The 17,450-nt window shown below is 41.4% G+C and overlaps 2 long non-coding RNA genes across 2 annotated transcripts in view; both read right to left on the bottom strand.

Annotated features, from left to right (window-relative positions):
* LOC122172385 (uncharacterized) overlaps nucleotides 1-17,450 on the bottom strand; it is an 88,403-nt gene that overhangs the window by 22,204 nt on the left and 48,749 nt on the right. The window lies entirely within an intron of this gene.
* LOC135974368 (uncharacterized) lies at nucleotides 539-5,298 on the bottom strand. The gene is made up of 2 exons (XR_010591608.1): nucleotides 5,190-5,298; nucleotides 539-2,462 (listed from the first exon to the last, which is right to left on the bottom strand). It is a non-coding gene; the product is annotated as an uncharacterized LOC135974368 (long non-coding RNA).

The raw sequence follows: 17,450 nt of genomic DNA on the forward strand, positions 1-17,450 counted from the left end.
TTTCTAATATTCTTTCTGAACTGCTCTACTAATTTAATCTTGCCTGCACTAAATAGCATTACATTTGAGTTGTTATTTTTTAACAAAAAATAAATAAAAAAGCAGCTTTTACAATTGGAGATGGGTGTACAGATTTAGAAGATATAGAATTTGCATCTATCAAACTACTGCCCGTTCCTAGAAATCAAGAATTAACCACTATAGTGATGGCATTCAAAATATGTATAACTTTTAAGTTCCAAAAATAGGCACTTAAAAGTCTGAAAAAAATATTGACTACATTTCTTTTGAAAATTTTACCCTCTATTCCCTCTAGCCTTGAGACTGGGGAACAAAAGCAAGAGTGTGAAACTGTCACTCTCTGAATATAAGGAAACACGAAATGGAAATGACAGAAGAAGGGAAGTAAAGCAACCCACGCTCCATAGCAAGCTGTTGGGTCAGAAAAAGACTGGCTCTGAAAAGCCACAGCTGTTCAGAAACCTCACCATGCAGTTTATAACCCTAAATAAATTAATTTAAATGCAACAAAATACAGAGAGACCTGGCCCAATCTGCCTTCTTCAGTTTATTTTCCACTGTCCTATTTCTTCCTAATTTTTTTTTTTTAAATTAAGCTAATAGATAAATGATGGGAAAATAAGGATAATTTGTTTTTCCTCTTTCATTATGACTTGAGCCTATGAGCTAAACAGCCAGACACAGCTGGATGGTTAACTATTTGTCTAACTGCAAAATGTTTCAGTTCTGAGATGCCCAAAGTGCAAAGAACAAATTCACCATCTCCTGTGATTACAGGGTCTTTTTAGAGTTCACTTATTAGCAATCATGTGTCTATCTGAAAGGTTTCCACTCAAGGAAGTGTTTCATCCCCAATGAGCAATGCTCAATGCAGGTTAAGTTGAACTTTATTAAACCCTGTGCACTGCTCCATCCATGTGGCTGAGAATTGCTTCCAGCCAAACTCCACCACGTTCCTTGTTCCTTTGGTGACCTGTCAATAATAGTCCGTCAAGGGAACATGGGTCCTCTGAATCCAGTTCCACTGATGATGATCCATTTTCCCTATTTTACAAACAAACGTTTTAAAACAAAACATTAAAAATAAATTATTGACCAGGCCCCCCACCCCATGTCACTTGGCCAGAGGTTGCTAGCACATAGCCCAGTTGGAGTTTCCTCTTTACCACAGACTCAGCATAGTCTGAGATAATGCGATCACCTGTTGAGGAGATCAAACTGGAATGGACCTCTGTCTCCCTATCACTTGTCTGAATCTAGCAAACTCTCTCTCTGTGGAGCTCCTCCCTTCCTGTGGGGTTTGGTTTCCAGATGGTTCTGTGTGTCTCTGTTCTGTGATGAGATCTGTATCTCTGAAGGACTCTCTCTGGGTGTTGTGTCTTATTGGCTCATAAGTGTCTCCTGTTCCTTCAGATCACTTGTCTCTCTTGCATAGTCACCTCTTATGATCTCAATGCCACTGCACCGCTCATGATTCCTTCGGTCTTCTCCTTCTGGTCTCTCTCTAATGGCTGGATCCTCACATGAGTACCCTTGGCTGACCTGTCAGTCTTGTGCCTGCTTTCTCTGATCGTTGGCCCTCTCTCAGCGGTATCGCCATTCTTCTGGCTGCAACGGGTCTCCTCTCATTGGTAGCAGGGTCTTGGTCCTTCATCCAATCAGTGTCTGCACGGACTGTTTGGCACCCTTGTGATGGGATCTTCCTGTCCACCAAAATTACTAACAAGGGGTCTGAACCGCAAGAAATAGCCTTGTGTAACAGTCACTTAGGTGGAATCAGCTGTGAAAACAGCTAACACCATTACTCTGTGTGTATGCTGGGTAATGTGTGGAAATTATATAAATTGGGGTCCAGTGTTGGTGAATGCAGTTTCCAAAAAGCCATATCTCAGAAAGTGGGCCTTCAATTTGTCAGTCACTGACTTGCTTCTTGTCTCAGGCAGGGCATCGACCTCCCAAAAATTTGAATCGTAATCCACTGTAATCAAGTGCTGCTTTTTACTGAAGGTAAAAAAAAGTCCATTCCCATCCTTTCCCCATGGTCAGGTGAGCAGCTCTTGTGGTAACTGCTGGCAGAAAGACTGTTATCACAGAACTGGCAGGTATCACACCCTTCTATCAAGGAGCAGAGTTGTGCGTTAATTCCCAGCCTGTAAATACACACACAAGCCCATCAGACAGCTGGCAATGGCCAGGTATGAGGCATGTATTTTTTTAATAACATCCTTACGTAATGAGGCAGGAACATCTCCTCTCTGGTCCTCAAAATATGATTCCATCCTCCATACTCAGCTCATTTTTATTTGAAAATAGGGTTCTGCTCTTACTGCTCCTTGGCTGTCTCTCTTCTGGCTACCCAGGTAGTATTGCTCTCTTGATTGCCTGCAGTTCAATGTCCTTTTCTGTAGCCTCCTTGATTTCCATCCGCTTCGCTGTTGACACTGGGAGAGAGTGCAGCACGTTAGTGGATTAAATGTCCTAATCCTCTTCCCCCAGCTCACTGATGCTGGGTATATATGCCCTGCCTAAGGTATCAGCTAACACCAGTAACTGTCCTGGACGGTATCTAATCTCTACCTGGTAGTGCTGCAATCACATCAACATGTGCTGCAGTGTCTTTCAAATGGAGGCTCTTCAAAGTCTCTGAGAACTGGGCATGCACATGTAAGGGCAGAAATTGGCCCAGTGTTTTGGTGAATTTATATAAAGTACAAGATCTTCTATTTACTTTTTTGCACCAGAGAATCACGTCCTCTCCATCTTTTTCAGTGAGCTATATGAGATATGTGAAGTGCAGTGAATGCATATGTTTCAAAGAATGTTTTTCAGTCATTACTTCTACAGATGGTCAGAAAGTCTCAAAACACAAAACAGAAAAAAAATATTCCTTTTTTCAATTGGCTCTCATGACTTGTCTATATTATATACTGTATTTGTACATAAAAATCTAGTTTTCAAAATATCTTCAGGAGCTTTTACTAGCTATCACAATTCTTCAAATGGCTAACACATTAAGGTGTGACCATCGCAAGAATTCAGCTAATGCCAAATGTAATTACTTCATATACTAGGAAACCCAACTAGTATTTCAAGAAGGGGGGGAGGGGAGGACACTTTCTTATATGACAATCTTGGCTTTCCCCGAAAGTATGTTAGTTCCTGGCTTTACTGGGTTATCTTATGGCAAAAACCTCTGAAAGCTTAACTCACTTTAGATTTCAAAGCCCTGTTTCTTCTCTAGGGACCAATTATTCTGTTCAACTCAGGCAGTTGTTAATATCTTAGAAGGGAAAATATTACATCTGTCTGAGTCGTCCATTTCCTGTTAGACATTTACTAAATGACTCCAATGGTGAGAGACATGGAATTCCAAATGTGTCTATGCAGGTTTTGCCACAAGACAACCCTGTCACCAGAAAAGCTGAGGTTGCATGTTAGTTTGTTGGGGGGGATGGGGAGGAAGCGTGACCAGATGGCCAGATTTGTTACAGACGTCATTTTCTCTGAGGATTGTTCTCTCTTTATATGTGTTTGGCATTAAGTTATACAAACTCTGGAAAACACCACTCTGGCAAGGGAACAGATCTGATAACCAAGGAGGTCTTTTCCAGGCCAAATGTCTTATTGCCACAGAATGAGGTTTTCAAAAGCCTAGTTCTGCGTCCATTGAAGCCAATGGGAGTTTTATTGTTGACACTGATGGGAGCAGTGTTAGGTCAACATTGAGCATGTTAGAAAATCCCACTACACAGCCACGCTGTAAAAGCCATGGACAAAGCCATTTGACTAAGCAGTTACAGCAGTGGAGATGCCACAGAGGGGACAGCTGACAAGAAGAGGGGTGAAGGGATGGTAGCAGGAGGCATCACTATGGAGTTGTTGACAGCATAAAGGTTGAAAGCAGCAAAGAAGAGACTTTGAAATACATATTCATAAGGGATGTTAATGGAGGGGAAAGGTGGTAGCGGGGGACTCTGGAGAGCACAGGCCAGAATAGGTGCAGTAGAGGGAGCGAGTGTGGCAGGCTATGGAAATGAGATCGTGGCAGTGCCTTTGATTATTACATTTATGCACCTTTCAAAAGTATGTAACCAAAAAGGAGAATAAATGAGCAGAAAGAAATGTGTGTTGATCTAAGAAGCTGTGTCGTAGCAGCATTGCTATGTAATATAGGCATTGCTGTCTAGTACAAATAAGGGGCTTAATGGAGATCAGAGGAAAATGTTGAATTTCAAGGTATTTTTCTTTGACTGTATGGAGCTTTATGATGGTTCTTATATTTCTTTTTCTGGGACCAAACCCAGTTGCATATAATCTCTGGAGTACCTACAAGTAGTGGTTACTCAATTTTATCCTCCCCTTCTGTGGTTTTATGGATACCATTAGAAAGAAACTTTCCATTCCCTCACAATAAATCTTTTCCAAATTCTGTCTTGCTGTGTTTGAAGTCAGCCCTAGTGATTTGTGAAGCAGCTTTGAAACTGAATAAAATAAATAAATAACTGTCCTTCAGTGCAAAGCTATTGTTTCCAGTAATAAGGTAAATTAACTCATTTGAAAAGATAGGGTTATAACTGTGTAGAGAGAGAAATAGAACAGGCTGGCTGAATGATTTAAAACTGTTTATTGAAGAGATGGACACAGTATGTTTCATTTCAGTGTCACTGTGTAGCTGGTATGTATCTATTTGTAATTTAAATTGATGGAGGCACCCTGCAGTATGCGAACAATTATACTGGTTTCTGTGAAACAAAGATTCTGAGCCTAATGGACTCTATATGTTAAACAAGTACAACTCATTTATTGTATATTTCAAGAACATCAGCTGAGAGAAGATTGTTGTACTGGCACAAAGTTGTAAGCTAAATTTAAGATTCGTAATATAGACAATATTAATCCTATGACAAACCTAATTTGAAGGGCAGATAAGGAATTAAAGTATTTCTAACAATACTAATTATGAATATCCCAAATGTATCTGAGTATGTTATGTTAATGCTTGCTCAAGCTTTTGATGTAGAGAGCTTTCTGTAGAACTGTTTGCTCCAAGCTGCCCTGAAGACCACCCTTATTCTAGGAGCCTGGTTGCTAACTGAGGCAAACTTCCCATCTTAAGTTCAGGAGCCCAGCCTCCTCCCGGGCCCATGTAATAATTTTGGTATGCTTACCTTCCTGGTCTTCAACAGTCCCACAGCCCTCCTCCTGTGACTCTGGGAGCTCCTGACCCTCCAAGTCATCTCTCTCTAATAACACCCACCCACTTCAACAGCACTCAGGTGGCCTTTTATCAGGTTCAGGTCCAGGTGCTTGTTAATTTATTGTCAGCCAGCCACCTTGGCACACCTGGAAGTAATTATCTGCCAAGAAGGGTTCTTTCTCCTGAAAGAAGCACATCACAGGTAGTTTGGATTCTGACTCCCTTAAAGAGGCCAGCCACCCCATGACAAGGAAGTGGGGAGGACTGGGCAGAAAACTCATTAAGGTTACCCTCATGGAATGGTCCATATGTCACTACATCAGGCAGAATTGGCGGGGGGGGATTTGCTCCCAGTGGAGTGGCCATCTGGTCTGATCCCAGAGCTTACAGATATCTGCAGAAGGCCGGGGCTCCCTTGCACAGTGTTTTTCTGCCTCTATACCAGCTCCAGGATCCCTTTGCTTCCATTCTCACTCCCTCGGAGTACAGTTGGATTGGAAAAAGCTGTCAAGGCTTTCTCAGACTCCTCCACCTGCAGGATTCCACCTTCTTTAAGGGGAGGTTTCTTGTACAGAGGACATGCAGGAGAGTTAGGCTATGTTTACACTGCACCATAGTGCAGACAACAGGCCTGTGAATTGCAAAGCTCAAAGTGTTGCACAGTAACAGCCCTGTGCGGATGCTGCTGGCCTGAACTAAAAGGGACCTAGTTCACATTAACGTAGCCCTGTTAACATGAACTAGGTACCTTTTAATTCATGCCAGTGCATCCCCTCAGGGCAGTTAGCATGAAGCACTTTGATGAGCTCTGCAATTCACACCCCTGCAGTCCAGACTGTAGCAGAGCATACACAAGCTCTTAGAGCCTCGTGTTACAGTAATTCTCCATTGGCTGTTGCATAGGGATTTGTGGGGGATGCCAATCTTCTCCCTGACCTGTAGTGGATATAACACCATGGGTGGCACAGGTTCTGCAGATTCGGTAGAGGGTGCAAAAGGGGCAGCTGACAAACCCAGTATGCATGAAGAGAAGTGAGGGTGAAGAATCCACATGGAAGGGTCCAGACAGCCTAATCTACAGATTGTAAGAGTAGCTTCAAGTTTTATTTGTGTGTAACCACAATCTCTTATGGCATTCTATTTTTTTTTAAATACAAACAGTATTGAAATACAATACCATAGATTCACCATACTTTAGTGCCCTCGGTACAGAGCATCCTAAAATATAGTCCTAAAGGAAAACCTGTCTGGAAAAGGTGAAAACAGAACACAAACATGTCTTAAGCCAAGCCTTAAAACCAGTGGGCAGGATTTGCTTCTCGCTGGATACAGGAATAACAGCCATGAAGTTACATTAGTGTATAACGGGTGTAAGCATGAGGAAATTCAGGCCCGGATCACTGCTTCCTGTTTACAGTGGCATGTCTAATCCAAGTCAGATCAAGAAAGCAGAGAATCAGAACACTTCAGACATATAGTAAACATTACAAACACCCTTCAAAAATATTTTAAGTTTTTGAATGATGTTATGGGTTAAAGAAGTTAAAGAAGTTACAGTCAAACTTTGATTCCAAGCCAGAAAGCATGGTAACTTGTTATAGAAGTTATTTCACTTGGCCCTTCCCAGTTCCTCAGCACAGATTTTGACATTTTTACACTGTCTCTCTGAGCTTGCCAGTTCCATGTGTGCATTTTCCAGTGACTATGTAATGCTACATTGGACTGATGTCATTGCTGAAGTTGTACCAAACCCATAAAAAAAAAAAAGAAACACTCACAACTCTGGTACTTACGTTGTTACCAAACCAGACAGATGCAATTGTAATATCATATTGCACCAACTTTCTTATAAATGGACTTAACTGTACAGCATCTATTTATTGAGGAATGCTAGAACTGCTTAATAACTAGAGCTGCATAAAGAGGCTCACAAATTGAACCCTGCAGTTTAGGTTGGAGGAGCTGGAAACAAACCACAGTACTCAAACCTCCAAAAATCCTTCAGCGGTTGATCTCATTAATCTCGGGGATCCCCCCACTCCCTCCACAGTCAGTTTCTCCCCAACACCCTTGCCTCCACTATCATGGCTTGGGATCTCCTTTTAAACTTCCCTATGGAAAATCTATAGAGAACAATATCCTTTTAGATTTCAATATACACCTCTACCCCGATATAACATGACCCGATATAACATGAATTCGGATATAACGCGGTAAAGCAGCACTCCGGTGGGGCGGGGCTGTGCACTCCGGCGGATCAAAGCAAGTTCGATATAACATGGTTTCACCTATAACACGGTAAGATTTTTTGGCTCCCAAGGACAGCGTTATATCGGGATAGAGGTGTATTCAATAGATTCAATATATTCAATAGATTTCTCTATTAAATTCCATAGGTTAGTTTAAAAAGTATACAGTAGTTATGGTTTCAGAGTGGTAGCTGTGCTAGTCTGTATCAGCAAAAACAACAAGGAGTAGTTATGATTTTCTATTATGGTCTCTAAAATTTTCCATAAAGCCACAGACCCCAGGATTTGCTGGGCAGAAAGAGTTCACCATTCTCTCACCTGAGCAAACAGTCTCAACCTATGATCACCAACTTTTTTTGAGGATGGACTACAGTTTATAAATGCATTGAAACATGAATCCAAGATTCACCTCAAGTGGATTTGAGGGCTAATGCAGGTATTTTGTTGATGTTTGTTATTACTGCATAATATTCAGGATAAGCTTCTGCTGCTTTTATAGTATCTGATTAGTTACAAAAAAATATACAAGAACTGAAAATGTCTGTATTGACTGAATATTTGTACTTCTGTATTTTTAAAGCAAAGTAAATAGACAAAAGGAATACCATGTTATATGTTTTCTTCTCTTTCCCATGTACATCAAGCCACAAGACTATATAACTCATAATCAATTTCAAATGGCCCTGTACATTTTCTCCCTGTAAAATTAGTGTTGCAAACTCAAGATTGTCATGAGTCTAGTTATATTAGATGTGTTTCATAAAGCCCTGAACCTCTGGTGGCATGTGATTAGATGAGACACTCAGCTTTCATTATTTTAAAAAAAGAAAGATTCTAGCCTTCGTGGTCGCAGAGGAAAGCCTAAAAACATAACCAAGTGCACCCTATTGGCTCAGAAACCAGAAGGCAATTACAGATTTTTTAGCTCACACTATCAAAATATAAAAATGAAAAATTTCATGATTTTTATGGGCTTGTTTCGGCAATACTGTGATGGGGTTATCTTTACACATTTTCTATAAAGGTATATTTCCTAATTTTTCCTTCTGCATGTTGTACCACATAAGATAAATGGATTCATTTTAGTTAAAAGTAATGTGGATAGGATATCCCATCCTAAAAGGAACAATGATAATTCTCTGAAATTTCCTCAATAATGTTCATCCACTGATAACAAAGACCAAAGTTTTTCAGTCATGTTTGTACTCTCAACATTAGGTAGGGGTGTGTGTGTGTGTGTGTGTGTGTGTGTGTATACATACATACACACACACACACTACTAAAAAAGCAGAACACGACAACTTATTTTAATTTTTTGTTTTAAGAAGTTGTTCCTTATTTACATTTGAATGGTTTGCAAACTGCAGGGTTATTACCCTTTATTAAAGGAGGAGGGTTTTCCCCACATCTCTTCCCCATTTCTTACCAGCTATCAGGTTGCTTAGTAGTCCAATATTCAAATTCCTGTTTGCATATTCCTGAGTTTTGGGTAGGTAGGCTAGAAGTTGTGTGGGCTCAGGTTGGATGCTAGGCCCAAAATGAGCATTAGATAATCTGGTCCTAATTGTTTTGTTCTTAACAGTTCGAAAAAAGGATAAAACTCCTTCCAGTGTCTCCAGATGAAAAACCTTCCTCTATGTATAATTTCTCTTTGTGGATTTTTCAGTGTGTGTGTGTCTGAGACATCATTTTTCCATTATTTAACATAAAGATTGCAAGTTTCCTCAATTAAAATAAAAGCAGGAAAAATTGATTTTTCCACTTTAAGTTAATATCTATTACTGGAAGTAGTTGTAAGTCACATAAAAATTGGTGTCAGGTGCTTCCATTTCTTATGTGCCATCATTGTGAAATGAAAGATGTATGGTTCTTCACAGCTGTTTCATCTCAGCCTAATCTTATGTTTACAGTTGTGATCTGCTTACTCTTTTATACAGTTTGATGGTATTTCCTGTTTACAGAAGAGCTGATACCTGGGTATCATCAATACATATTCTTTGAGATTAAACTATTCAAATCAAATATTGATAGAAACTTTATTTGAGCTAGTGCAACTTTCTACTGATCGAGATTTTTCTTTGCGCTTAAGTCTGACAGTTCATGCACAATATTATTCATTCAGAAAAAAACAGATTCAAATCCTAAAAATGTATGTCCTATTTTAAATAACCAACTTGAAATTCTGTTTTCCACTAGTGATTCATGAGATGCTACTCTGAGTGATTAGAGTCTCACATTATACTGACCATTATTAATGATCTATTTTCTAGCTGAGATTAACCACACTGTTTAATTAGGATCTAGAATACAAATAATTAAAAATAAACAAAGACCTTTTTCACAGGCTTCTGATTAAGCCATATAATACTGCATTTCATTATTTATAAACACAAACTACAGAAAATCTGTATGAATCTGCATTACACAGTAGTATAGAGATATCAGATTTCTCAGATCCAAGTCTCATTTTTCATCCAGTTTTTCCCCTCCTCCAGTGTTAATATATATGTTAAAACTTAATAAAAAACTCATGAACTTGTAACATGCATCATAAAGCAATGTTCTATTAATGTTAGTACAATAATTCCCTCTGGTGGTAACAATTTGACTTCATTATATAACTTAGACATTACACAATGAAAGGTAAACAACATGGCTGCTTCTTGAATACAGCACAACATGGTGTCAGATTGGGACTAAAACTCAAGTGAAAAAACTGAATGCTCCTTCAAAGGTAAAGCTCACAGGAAATGTTGCTGAACAATGGAAGAAGTTCAAATAATTTCTGATTTATTTGATGGCTCTAGTCAGAAGAAAAGCCACAAACTTTCAAATATCATTGTTCCTGCACGTGGTATGAAAAGCAGCATTGGCATTTCACAACACATTTATCTTTGAAAAGAAGATGGGAAAAAGTAATCCAATTATGTGGTTTGACACATTTTTATGAATACTGTCCCCCATCCCCCCCCAAGAAAAAATAACCTAGATGAAAGGCATCCGTTCTGCCACCAGTGAACAGCAAGGCCAGACGACAAATGAGCATGTAACAGAGCTTAAAACTGGAAGTTAAACTTGTGAGTTTGGAGACCTTATACATTCTCTAATAAAAAACAGAATTTGTGATATTAATAAACCCACATCAAGGAGTGATTGCTAAGAATTCTAGACTTAACATTTAACTAAATAGATATAAGTAGCAGCTACTAAATCACTACTAAGAACACTAAAAAGAAGAAAGAATCAGGAGATGCAAAGAGCTGGGGGAAGGAAAGACAAGAGTAACCAATAAAATACACAGTTTGTTACATATGAATCTTGGTACATCAGGTGTCCCTGCCCCCTTTCCAGTTGCTATTTAAAACAGCAGTTAGAGTGTCCTGGGAATGTTTTTGTTTTTTTCTAAAAATCCTACCATAAAAGTCCATAATAGCGAAGTGCTAGATTTTCAAAGGTACTTAGGCACCCAGAGATGCAGATGGAGCCTAGAGGGCTTTTTAAAAGCTCCTCAGCAAGCTAGGTGCCTAATTCCCATCTATTTCAATGGGAGTTAGGTGCCTGACCTATTTAAGCACTTTTCAAAATCTCACTAGGCACCATCTGCAGCTTCAGGCCCCTAAATACATTTGAAAATCTGTCACTGAGGGTTTGTCTATACTACAAAGCATTTGGCATGCATTTTAAACAATCAAGTTAGATGAAATAAGGCTGACCCCAAAGTCACAGTCAGCATGTTGTCAAACTGGATTGTTCACAACAAAGTTCAAACACAAATGTATGCAGTGTGTGGAGAAAGCCTTAGAAATACTGTGGAAAAAAACTGTTTTTGGAAGGAAGACACTGTAATATAGTGGAGAAACATAAGTAACTGTTAAAAAGGTCTTGTTGAATTAATTTGAAAGTCTAGTTTGATGCCTCCAGATGTAGTCTGAGAGCAACTTTATTATAGGATGTGCTCCAATTGATTTTGCTTCTAGCTCAAAGATACCAAATTCAAAATAAATAAATAAGTGTTCTATACTGCACTGAATGTGAAAGGCTTTGTTTAAAACAAACAATTTGAGCTAGAAAGGGTCCTTGAATCCTTAAAAGTCTTTGCCTAAAACACCTCCCAGTATACAAGGAACATCATCTGAAGAACAAAGGTACTAGTTCAAACATTGTCCACAAACCAGCTATAACCTTAATTACGGCAGATGCACCAACTACAGAACTTTCTCCGGAAGCTGTAGTTTAACATAGATCATTATATAAAAGCACAGATCACAGGTTGGCTGAAAAATCTATCCATCTCTATTGACCCTTACAGGAGGTGGTACAAGAGTCTTGTGCAATCAAGAACCCTAAATCCTCAAAGTTTGATTCCTGAAGGACAGAGAGAAGTTCCATTGACTCATCACTACTAAACTATTCATGATGAGTCAATGTCAACTGATAATGTAATTCTTAAAGGACATAAATTAGCAGTTCCAAGTAGCATAGTTGGGCTGCTATGAAATGTCATATCACGCTTATTTGGGACTTCTGCGTATGGAATTATGCAAACGGAGAGTCAGAAACATACAAGTGTTTTGCTGTTTAAGTGGCGGGGGCACACACACAACTTCATAGATATCTTAAAGCTTGGTACTTTTCTAGGTATCCTCCCTGTACCTGCAACCCCATGTGTAAGGAAGGCCACATTAGGAAGATGGTATTTTTGAACCATTAGTGTCGCTATGTGCTTTGGACTTTTACTTTGAAGCCTGTTGGGATATATAATTCCTTTTGCCATCTTTAGAAGCCTATGTTCTGATAAATTCTAAATCTGATTTGGTTTTGAATATTGTAAGAGGTTTCGCCTCATGGTGTCAGGTCATGGAGTTGCAGGCGTCTCCACTGCTAGCCTCCCTGTTGAATATTTCTTCAGCCCTGCAATAGCCTGTCTCAGTCTACATCTTCCATTGCCCAGCCCTCCAGCCAGGTCACTTTTTAAGTTCAGTCCTTTTCTGGGATTACCAGAGTCCCACTGAAATTCCAAATACATATTCAGACAAACATTCTTTTGCCCCTCTTGAGCTATGCTGAGGTTTCCTGCTCTTTGCCAGTAGTCTGTGCTTCCTAAGCTGAGCCCTGCCTCCCAGAGCTTTTTACCCTTAGATCCCATTTTTGCTAGAAGTTTTCCCAACTTCTTCCCCTCCCCAGGGACTCATGCAACTTTTCCCAGGACCTCCCTGCTTCTCACAGCCCCTGACCCCCTATCTCAGTTCCTCCCGCAGAAGCCTAACCAGCTCCCAGTACTTAGCACCAGCCTGTCTCCATCAGGCCCTTCCCAGAAAGAAAGAATTCCCCTTGCTTCCCCATCCTATGTCTCCTCCCCACTGAGTTCTTCTCTATCCTTATGCCGTCCTCTGACCCTTTCACAGCTGGGATAAATAGTTGTAATTATGTCACCTGATCAGAAGCAGTTGGGGAATAACAGGTATGTCACAAGCAAGGCTAAGCCAAACTCTCCTTAAAGGGCCAGCCAGCCTGTGATACATACATAATGGTATGTCTGTTATGGGGATGTGATGGTGATGATGCACAATACTGAATAGCCTGAGTTGTCTCTGGAGTTAAAAGGGTTATTTGTTTGTTTTAATAAGTAAGGGATGCTACTCCTTTGAGGTGGGAAGTCTGGGTAACTTTCAGTATAAGTAGTAGTTTAATCTTTTCTTTCCAACATGCATGACTTGGCATATTTGTGGTGCCCATCCCTTACCATTTTCATGCAGGGTAGTAAATTTATACTCCACATGGGACACTGTTCCTGAAGACACCCAAACAACAGAAACTCAGTGCTGAGCACATAGGAAGAAAGAAGAGGCTGACCACACACCTATTTAGCCAGGCTAGAAGATTCTAGACTGACAAGGACCCTTGCCAGTTCCGCTGACATCAGACAAGGGATGAATACAGTAGTTCCCTGCATTAAGCAACACTATCAGGACTGCTGCTCTGCTGTCTGAGCCTGAGAGCGGAGTGTTGGTCAGGCAGACTACAGACATGCAACCTGTTGGTACAAATCCACAGTCACTCTGGACTTCATGATGGCCTGTTACAATGCAGCCACATGGAAACATCATGGCGAGAATGCAGACCTGCCTGGTTTAAAAAACAAAACAAAACAAAACAAAACACCACAAAGGCCCTTTTGTTACTCTTTTTAAAATGACCTCTCACTCTTGGAAGTACTGCCATGATAAATCCTACAGTGATAACATGGTAAGTGTGCCCCGTTCTCTTGTGAGCCAGGCAATCATAACACAACATTGCTATTTCACACTTCGCTCCCTGTTTTGGGGGGAGAAGGGGGGAAGAAGGGGTGCAGGAGTACATTGGGTCAGCAGTGCAGGCCACCCCTGCTTTTCTGATCCTCAGCACAACTGTGTGTTCATGATTTAAAAAACAAAACAAAACACAATCACTCAGAGCTAAAACTATAATAAAAGTCATTACAAATAGTTAAGTGTTGATTTTGTTTGATATTTTACAGCAAGATTAGTTAAGCTTCCAGGAAAGGAAACCCAGAAGACGGGAATTAACTTTGCATTATTGATTCAAGACGCTGATTTCCATCAACACATTCAGCCTGCTTTGAGCCACAACACTTTCATAGAACATAAAAGGAGTTGGTTTATGGTGGAAAATAAATCCTTACTATTCATCACAATTAGTAATATTTTCATGATAAAAGAACATTCTTTTAAAAATAGATACTTTAAGATACATTATGAGAGTCTAATTGATCAAAAACAAACAAGACTAAGAATTTTAAAATAATTCCTTTCCTTCTCACTTTGCTTTCCAATTACTAGGGCCCTACCAAATTCATGGTCCATTTTGGTCAATTTCACAGTCATGGGATTTTAAAAATCATAAATGTCATGATTTCAGCTATTTAAATCTGAAATTTCACAGTGTTGTAATTGTAGGGGTCCTGACCCAAAAAGGAGTTGGGGGAGGGGGTTTGCAAGGCTATTGCAAGGAGGGTTGTGGTACTACTACCCTTACTTCTGTGCTGCTCTGGCAGCAGTGGTGCCTTCAGAGCTGGCAGCTGGAGAGCGACGGCTGCTGGCCGGGATCCCAGCTCTGAAGGCAGAACCACCACCAGCAGCAACGAAGAAGTAAGGTTTGCATGGTGTGGTATTGCCACCCTTACTTCTACACCACTGCCTGCAGAGCTGGGCCCTCAGTCAGCAGCCGCTACTCTCCGGCCCCCCAGCTCTGAAGGCAGCAGCTCAGAAGTAAGGATGGCATGGTATGGTATTGCCAGCCTTACTTCTGTGCTGCTGCTGGCAGGGCGCTGTCTTCAGAGCGGTGTGCCGGGCCAACAGCCGCCACTCTCCAGCTGCCCAGCTCAGAAGGCAGCACAGAAGTAAGGATAGCAGTACTGCAACCCCCCTAAAATAACCTTGCGATCCCCCCCTTCCCCAGCAACTCCCTTTGGGGTCAGGACCCCCAATTTGAGAAATGCTGGTCTCCCCCATAAAAATCTATACAGTACAGGGTAAAAGCACACAAAAGACCAGATTTCACGGAGCGGGGAGGGAGGGGTGTCCATGACATGAATTTGGTAGGGCCCTACCACTTACCCTTCAAACCATCTTAGAGTATGTCTGGGACCCTCCCATCTCCCAGGGTCCTAAAGTCCTGCTGCAGCCCAAGCCCAAACGTCTACACCACAATTAAACAGTCCCTTAGGCCACACCCCGTGAACCTGAGTCAGCTCGCATGAGCCAGCCACAGGTTTTTAATTGCAGTGTAGATTAGTGGCACTGAACACTAGCACCAGCAGGAGAGAAGAATGGAGAATTGGTCCTTGAAGTTACTTATGAGTGAATTTTCCATTCAGTGTTTGGGGTTGTATACATTCTATGTCAGGCATCTAGACCTTTAGCTCTTGCTTTCTCACCAGGTCTGTTAAAACCTACGCTTGCTAGGTTTGGGGGCATGCTGCACTTTTTTCTATGGTTCATGAAGAGATGGGTATTGGGTAGTGCTGTTGAGAGGGACTGTGAGAGGAGGCCAATTATTTCTTGTTATATTTATGCTTTCACTGCATTATTTAATCAGGAATAATTGATGGGTCTATTTATTAGCATAATTATTGGAGGCAGAGTTGCCTAGTGCCTAGAACACAGGATTGTGACTGAAGACCTGTGTTGTATTTCTGGTTTTGCCATTGGCGTGCTGGATAACCTTGAACAAAATCACTTCACCTCTCTGTACCTCAACTTCCCCCGGCTCCATCTGTAAAATGGGGATAATGATACTGACCTTCTTTGTAAAGTGCTTTGAGATCTACTAATGAAAAGCACTAAAAGCTAAGTATTAAGGTTATTGAGGATGCCCAGAGCATTGAACATTTGTAAAATGTGTAGTGATTGTCAAAATCCAGATAAGTAAATAATCACTTTTAATAAATAATAAGCCAAACATAGGAAGAGAGAGCACTTTCAATATTCCTTGCTAGAGACAGAATGAACATAGAGCAAATGAATACTTGTGTCTCACAGGGCACGTCTTCACTACCCGCTGGATCAGCGGGTAGCAATCGATCTATTGGGGATCGACTTATCGTGTCTAGTGAAGACGCGATAAAATCGATTCCCGATGGCTCTGCCATCGACTCTGGAAATCCACTGCAGCAAGAGGCGGAAGCGGAGTCGATGGCGGCGTGGCAGCGGTCGACTCTCCGCCATCCTCACAGCCAGGTAAGTTGACCTAAAATACGCAACTTCAGCTACGCTATTCGCGTAGCTGAAGTTGCGTATCTTTGGTCGACCCCTCCTCCCCCCGTAGTGTAGACCTAGCCTGTACAGATGCAAAAGATTTGGTCCAAAAGATAATAGGAATCCACTCATAATTTTAAGGGACACGTGGGGCCAATAAGGAACACAATAAGACAGATAAAATACAGTAACTTTTGTGGCAGCTATCTTATAAAAAGATCCCCTGTACTTCATAGAAGTGTCACACCAATCATTTCTGGTTAAGCAGGATAGACCAAAGGATTGTGAAAAGGTGCTAAGTTATTTCTGCCTCACTAAGGATTCAGTAATATTTAGGATCTGATAAACCACTATACAGATATTTAATTGGTTTGTCTTGAGAATCTGGATAAGAGTGCAGTGAAATCCTCCTTCCACTCATAGGCCTTGGCTACACTGGCGCTGTACAGCGCTGCAACTTGCTGCGCTCAGGGGTGTGAAAACGCCCCTCCCCCCCCCCGAGCGCAGCGAGAGCAGCGCTGTAAAGCGCCAGTGTAATCAGCGCCTGCAGCGCTGCACGCTCGCTTGCAGCGCTGCAAGCTACTCCCCTCAGAGAGGTGGAATACATACAGCGAGAGAGCTCTCGCAGCGCTGGCGGCGCGACTACACTCGCGCTTCACAGCACTGCCACGGCAGCACTGCCACGGCAGCGCTGTGAATTCCCAAGTGTAGCCAAGGCCTTAGTAATTTTAACTACATCTCCAGGGAACACTGCAGAGGCTTTAAAGTCATGAGGTTAAAGTTTCCCTGAAGTAGCAGCTCCCTCTCTATTCCAATTGTTGTCCATTCATTTCAGTTCATTAAACTATGCTAGCAAGAATCTCCTCTCACAAAAGGACATGATGGGGGCAAGTCATTTGCTTCAGCTTGTCTACACTCTATCTTAAATGAACACTATGGCCAGGTCTTCACTACGGGGGGCGGGGACGATTTAAGATACGCAAATTCGCTACGCGAATAGTGTAGCTGAATTCGACGTATCGCAGCTGACTTACCCCGCTGTAGGGACGGCGGCAAAATCGACCTCTGTGGCTTCCCGTCAACGGCGCTTACTCCCACCTCCGCTGGTGGAGTAAGAGCGTCGATTCAGGGATCAATTGTTGCGTCCCAACGGGACGCGATAAATCGATCCCCGAGAGGTCGATTTCTACCCGCCGATTCAGGCGGGTAGTGTAGACCTAGCCTTA

The sequence above is a fragment of the Chrysemys picta genome, chromosome 11 (assembly GCF_011386835.1).
Source record: "Chrysemys picta bellii isolate R12L10 chromosome 11, ASM1138683v2, whole genome shotgun sequence".
Classification (NCBI taxonomy): Eukaryota; Metazoa; Chordata; order Testudines; family Emydidae; genus Chrysemys; species Chrysemys picta.